This window comes from Brienomyrus brachyistius, chromosome 14 (genome assembly GCF_023856365.1).
Source record: "Brienomyrus brachyistius isolate T26 chromosome 14, BBRACH_0.4, whole genome shotgun sequence".
Taxonomy (NCBI): domain Eukaryota; kingdom Metazoa; phylum Chordata; class Actinopteri; order Osteoglossiformes; family Mormyridae; genus Brienomyrus; species Brienomyrus brachyistius.
The window spans coordinates 15,521,859-15,529,301 of NC_064546.1; positions in this window are offsets into that span (position 1 = coordinate 15,521,859).

Sequence of the window (7,443 nt, forward strand, 5' to 3'; positions counted from 1 at the left end):
AAGGTGATGCTGACAGGCCCGTGGCCGCTGTGAAACTGCATCATCAGCGGGATGGGTCCCATTAACGGAGCACGCGGGACCGGGAGCGGCCTGGCAGCCACGCGTGCGTGAGGAGGCTCCATGGATCGAAAATGACGGTCACGTCGTAGCGAGACCGGGAAAGACGTGCGCAGAATCAGCCTGGTGCGTTCTGTGACCGTATCTTTGCACATTCCTGGTCGCCTTCGTCGAAGACCACATCTCCTGCCGACTAGCGTCTCCTCGACAATGCGAAACGAATCATTACTGACAGCAAAATATGGATAAGAAGAGATTCTTCAGGCTCAAAAGTGACATTTTTGTTAGGAATATGTCATCCATAGTCCCGATTAATAATAACACAAAGGAAATGCGAAATGCACATTGATTCTGGTGTATTTGTCGCTCCATTTTAGCTTGTCTGTCCAGCCTGTGTTCGGGTTAAATGAGGAGTCAGCCGATGGGCTGATCTCACGGCACCTGATGGGTCGCTGGTTCACTCAGCATCAGGTAGTGCTTGTGAGGAGGCTCTTCTGGAGCTGAAAACTATTAATGAGAACGCTGTGGAGATCTGAAACTATGCAGGTGAGGATCGATACTTTTGTTAGAAAGGAGACATCAGTCTTAATAATTATAGTTAAATATATTCTTATTTTTTCTGTCATTTATACTGTCAGCAATCCCCATTATGCTTGGCTGGGACTTTACCTATGACACAAAATTCACAATCAGCGGCCCGGTTAGAATTAAAACACATTGGGAACAAGCACCATACTGCGCCATCGTGGGTGTGGACGGGAGCATTAATCATGCGGCGGTCACGCCGAGCCCTGATTGGTCACTGACGTCACAAGGGCAGCCGTGCCCGTCTTTCCACTTCCATTAGTAGCACAATCTGTCATAGACTGCAGCACGGTAATCAAACGTCTCTGCACTTCAAACACAGCATTATTATTTAAAAGACATCCCTAAAAGCTGATTTATAAACATTACTCCATGCCTGTATGAATGTTACTGTATTTCAGACATGTCATTTCGTATTCTCTAATAGCACTGCTCTGACCTGGATTAGTAAATTGCATTTACATTTTGAGTAACAAATGGTCCTTTCAGAGACTTTCCCGAGCTGTTTGCTCCTACTTTAACAATAAGCACCTACATTACAACCAAGCGCTTTGTCATTAATCAATTTTTGCACGTAGACGACCCTTTTAATTCCGGCCGACGTTGCCCGCAGGTCACGGTCCCGTTTTCCAGGCTAAACGCAGCCGGTTCCTGTGACCCGCACGTTACTCGCCGCTGAGATCGACATCCCATGGCTTCTCTTCCCCAACTGTCCTCTCCCCAAATTGGATGCCACTTTCCAAACAGCTGTATGGAATCCATACCAAGACCTCTGTAGGGCCGAATATCATGCCGATAACGGCTCCGACAAGGAACCAGGTGAATATTCCGCAGTGAACAAAGGAAAATGCAAGTAGCTCCTGCTCGCTTTCGGGATTACTGTCGCGTAGGTATCCATCTATTTCGAGCGCAGGTCTAAGTGCAGTAAGCCTAGATGTTGGGAGGGGAATTGCGGCCCCTGAGCCGGATGCGGCTGGGAGCTTTGGCCCTAGTGTCAGCCCAGCTCTGCCTGGGGAGACCGCCAGCCACATGGGCCTCATTAGAGCCCTCCCAGAGGGGTGACAGGGCGCCCTGCCCATGGCCCTTACCACCCTGACTGCTCATTAGCAGGCCCTGCAGCCGTCCGCCAGGGGTGACGCTAATGTCACACGTAACTCAAGCTGCCGCAAACTAACGTCTTTCATACAGAAAGTCTTACGGTCATAAAATAACTCGCTCGTGATTCTGTGTGTGAAAAGATCTTGGAGGTGCGGGTCTGACATGACACCATATTAAAATAGATGTTTCACTTCCCCTCTCAGTCCAGAAACTGGGGATTGGGGCAGCGGCTCCAGCAAAACCGTCTCCGGTGCTCCAGAGTCACAGACAATGAGCCTCCCAGCAGCAAAGAAGACAAGGAAGTCCTTCCAAGAAATGGCTTTCACTGATCTCCCCAGACCCAGTGAGGCAGCCCCCTGGACTAGACTGATCCTTAAGGAAACACTGGCCATTAAAGATGACATCATCTTAATATTAAGTTTGGCTCAGTAAAATTAACAGCCTTGCAACCAGGCTGGAAATCGGCCGATAATGAGCTTATTATATACTTACTCTCAGTACTATCTGCAAATTCACCTAATATTTGCTACTTAATATTTGATACATTTTTTTGAGTATTAAATGAAGACAGATATACATTATGAATGCTGATACAGACTGAGGTGAGTTTACAACAATAGCTGTCTCTTGTCCCATAATAGCTGGGAGAGGATGCAAACTGGGCCTTCAGATCTCAGTATCTCAGAGAACGTCTGAGGGCCTGTGACCTCTGCACAAGTCTTCACAGAATCACATGACGGCACCCCATCACTCACCTGCTTCATGGCACGATCTTGGGAAGGAGGAGAATCATGGATATCCAAAGGATTGAATCTGCTTACATGGACAGGACATTCTTGACCCCAACCATAGTTTCCCCTGAGCAACTGTAGGCTGTATCTAACTTGATTTGCTTTTGCTGACCGTTATGCTTTCCAGATGGACCAGACCAATTAAAGGGGGTAACTGTGATCCTTTGGAGTTTTCTAGATTGAAAATGTAGCATCAATACTATCAAAATAAGCTGCTTTTCCCTAGAAATGAGAGATCTGAAAGCAGCTCGTATTTTAGGAGCCAAGGTGCTGCTCAGAATGTTATCCCCCATTTCAACACGGTATATCTGAGATTTGGCTAAAGCTAAGTGGTTTCTGTAGCTTACCAAAACATATGGGAAAATATCTCATAGTCTGGCAAGGCCCGGGAGAATTTAATTCCTCAATGACCCCGGTTCCAAACATTACTTTGGGAAAGTCGACACCCAAAGACCAAAGAACACGGCTTCTACTGTCAAGCATGATGGGAGGAGCCTCATGATCCAGGGCTGGAGCTCAGGTCATGATGGATGGGAAGATGACCTGCACCGAAAACTAAGAGGTTCTGAAGGAAAAGCTGCTGACCTCTCCAAAAAAAAACCGAAGTTCATGAAGAAATGAACCATTCGCCGTGACAATGACTTGAAGGACATAGTCAAATTAACCAAGGAATGCATGAAAAAGAAAGATCAATGTCCTGGAATGGATCAGTCAGACCCCAGACCTCAATCCTAAAGAAAATCTCTGGAGTGATTTAAAAGGAGTATTTTTCAAAAACTGGACACCTCCTGCCACATAATGGAAGTCAGTGCGAGCTCATCTGCAATGAAGAATGTTAGAAAGCCAGTGGACCTGGGTGTGACAAATCTCTACCCAATAGAAGATCCAAAAAGACACAATTATGTTGTCAGACTTATTGAACTAAGACACTGAAGTTAGGTGGAAGTTAAGAATTTTTGCTTCTGAATGTCCATCCATCCATCCATCCATCCATCCATCCATCCATCCATCCATCCATCCATCCTTTAATCTTCCAACCACTTATCCAGTTCAGGGTCCCAGGGGTCCTGGAGTCGATGCCAGTGCACAGCTGAGGACTCCTCAAACAATACGCCCATCAGTCACATGGCACATGCACCAACACAATCAGACACTATGGGCAGTTAAAATCAGAGACTTGCTTGTGAATTGTGGAGTTTCAGCCAGCTCCGTGAAAGTGTGGCCTCGTGTGACTTACAAACGGAAATAAACAGACACACCTCTCGGTCAATAAAGTTTTGGCTTGGAGCTCCCACAGGAATAAACACAGGCTGGTGCATTATGGGTACCCAGACAGGCTGAACATGAAAATCTCCAATCTAGGATAAATGCGTATAGTTAGGAGAACTATATCACACGCACGAAGCTTTCATCCGAACACTGAAACTCCAACCTGACGGGGCAGGAAAAACCCTTGGATCTAATGGAGCTTGATGATATGAATGAGCATTAGCAGCAAACAGATGTTATCTCCGTCGCCTATTCAGCCTAATTGACTTCTTAACCCTCCTGCTTTAATGAAGTAAAACTGCGATAAAATACAAATTACTGTATCAGTAGATGTGCCAAATATCTCAGTTAGGTATCCCAGGTGTAGTGATGGACATTAACCTATCAATGCCCATTAGTAATAACAATGCCTGTTATATAACACAAATATTCTAATAGACTTAGTGAGCAGGGGTTTCAGCCTAGACCCGTCAGTCACCCCTCAGCTACAAGGCCGTCCTGCTGGGGCGGGAACATGGGGAACATTAGGGCCGATCAGTCGGTGTCCAGCCCAGAGTATTTTACCCGTGATGCCAGTCGTCCTTCCAGGAGTAGGTAAACTTGACTTAGTTCCTGTTTTTTTTCATTAGCTACTAATGCCCCTGTGTGGGCATTTGGACACGCTGGTCACAGTTTGTGTCAGAGTTATGGTGGGGGGGCTGGGCAGCTGTAGCCCGGGAGATGGCAATCCTGGAGGTAGCAGCCACCCACATATAGCCGAACCCCTGGAAAAACCTCAAAAAGTCTGGCGTGGTCCTAAATTTGGTAACCTTGTCAGAAAGTTTTGTCATTTAAACAAATTCAACGGGGGTGGAGTGAGCCAGAGACAAGGGGAAAAAAAAGTGTCAGTTAAGTGTCATAAGAGAGGTGTGCACCAAGCATTTGGACATTCTTTATCGACGGTCACGCAGCACCACAGGCAAGGGGTAGTGTAGCACTCACTACTAATTCAATAGCGTCAATGGCTGCATTGAGCTACAGCGGGTTTACCGTCGTCTTGGTAAGCACGCTTATCAGTGAATTCTAAATATAGGTTTCTGCATAGAGAGAAAAAAAAACGCAAAGTTGACAGCTAAACACTAGGCGCATCAAAATATGCTTAAATTCTTTACTTTCTGCTGCATGTGACTGCACAGTCATTTGCGCACGGGAACGTGCATCTTGACATGGGGGGGGGGGGGGGGGGGACACGTCGAACATGAGCATTCGGTTCTTAGGAGCTGAAGCTGCCGCCTTCCCCTTTAATTCCACCTTAAATCCCTTTAATGACTCAGAGGCTGGAAAACACGGGAAGCAGGAAGTGTGCGGATGCCTCAGGCTTAGAGTATGCAACTTCTGCTGGGCCTAATGGAGCCCGCAGCCTGTTTAAAATATGGCAAAGTCAGGTTAGACAAAAACACAGCAGCATGTATTAATATCAAGACCTTCTCCAAGGTATATCAATGCAATTTGGAATAGTGACTTATGGGAGCCTGGGACAAAAAAAACTACAATAATTCATCTTCATTTTGTGGTTCAATGGTAACAATTTATGTTTGTAAATAATACTCCCCAGTGAGATTGTGTTATATAACAAATACACACATGAATAAATAATAGGGACCGGGACTATCCCTGCTCCAAGTGCTTCACAAGAATGTCACAGCTGATCTTGATATCAGCCCCTGGATCCAGCATAAATTACCGCGATGCACAGTAACGGCGAGAATAAAGGGACAGTCGCAGGTAAGCGGAGGATATCAGGTGCAGATCATAGCAGATCTCCTGTCTGCTGTAACGAGCAGCACTGCACATGAGTGACTCACCAGCTGGTCCCCAGATGCGTGAGCATGCTTACATAAGCACTGACCCTCCCATCTTTGAGACCGGGATGACATGACAGCTGCTGTCAGGGGGAGGGCCGTACGTGGCGTGGGTCCGATATTCTTCACGTAGCGGCGGCTCTGCCCTCCCGCCCGGATGTCTCTTCTACGCTTTACCCACAACCGTCAACCGCCTGTTGTCTGTAGAAACAGACACCCAACGCCAAAGGGGCTCGCCGCCAGCAGAGACGCGCAGATGCACACTCATCCACTGAACTCACACACCCTACGCTAGTACCATCCCATGCTAAAGGAAGGCCTGCTAGTGTACAGGCTGACACCAAGCCTTAGAAGATGGCTTCTGTAAAGAAGAGCGAGACAGTGGGACCCACATAATCAGTCACCCAAAAATTTTGGTCAGTCACGGCTCACGACAGTGTTAAACCACAAATAGACGCGACTGCAAATTCACACACCGTGGATTACATAAGAAAAACATCCACAAATCTGAATATTTGTGTTCGATGAATGTCTCCCCTTAACATGTGGGCGACAAAATTTATTAAGGAATATGTACTATACACTTGTAGAAAAAGAAACAATTTCTAAAGAGAACTGCGCATCATGCAACGACAAACCAAAGGAACTGACTGCATTATATGAAAATCTAAGTGTTAAAGCATCCATTATCCAAGTAAACAGCAATTCTAATAATTACTGGTACATCTTTTTACACAAACGGAATAATGATAGAATAATACATCAAAATGTGTGCTATGGGTCTTTCTCGCACACCTGCGGTCAGTATTACTCAGCTCGCTGGCATCTTCTGCCCCCTTTAATTCACCACGACAGAGCAACGCGTGCTGAGGTTTACGTCTCAGTTAGTGGATGTGCCTTTATGAGCGCACTGCAGTAAACCGGCAGTAACCCCAGGGCATACGCTGCATTACGCTGCGAGCCTTCTCAGCGAGGCACCAGGTTATTGCAAATTTATTTGTATAACGGTTATTAAACACGGAATAAAAAACAAACTTCCTAAACATCACCATAAAGTTGACATTAGACTACTTCTGGATAAGGAGCATTGTGTGTCTAGATCAGTGACTCCCAACCCGGTCCTCGGGGAATCCTGAACTGTCCACGTTTTTGCTTCCTCCCAGCTCCCAGCCAATCAGAAACACCGAATACCTGGTACAGGTGCACTGAGAGCTGAGAGGAAGCAAAAATGTGGACCCCCCGGGATTCCCCGAGAACTGGGTTGGGAGTCACTGCTCTAGATTATGAAACTGTTGATAAAGGTATCATTGTACTACAGGGTATTTGTGCACATGCAGGCGTATGAACTGAATATACGTGTGTGTTAGATCTACTGTATATGTAGATATATATCACTATTATATTCTATGCATAACAGTTTCTGAATGGAAAATGTGTATTTGAGGTCACATGTTTTCACTGCCTGACACTGCAGAAACAGATTAATTGACATTTGAAATGATTTCTCTCTACACTTATCATCAGCAGAGGGTTTAGTTAAATTTGGCAAGACGGCATCCAGCCCTGCAGAAGCCAGTCTGATATCATGATTTCACTTAAAGCATCACCCACACCAGCTGCATCTTGCTTATCTCAGTGCAGAATTCAGTATTTCACTGCTAAGGTGATATTTACCCCTATAAGGTAACACTGACAAGGGGGGGGGGGGGGGGCACTATGCTTCCTGTGGATCCTGCGTGGGTAAGGGAGGGGCTGTAGGCACGGCAGAGTAAATCAGACAAGCCCAGAGGTCACACGCCCTC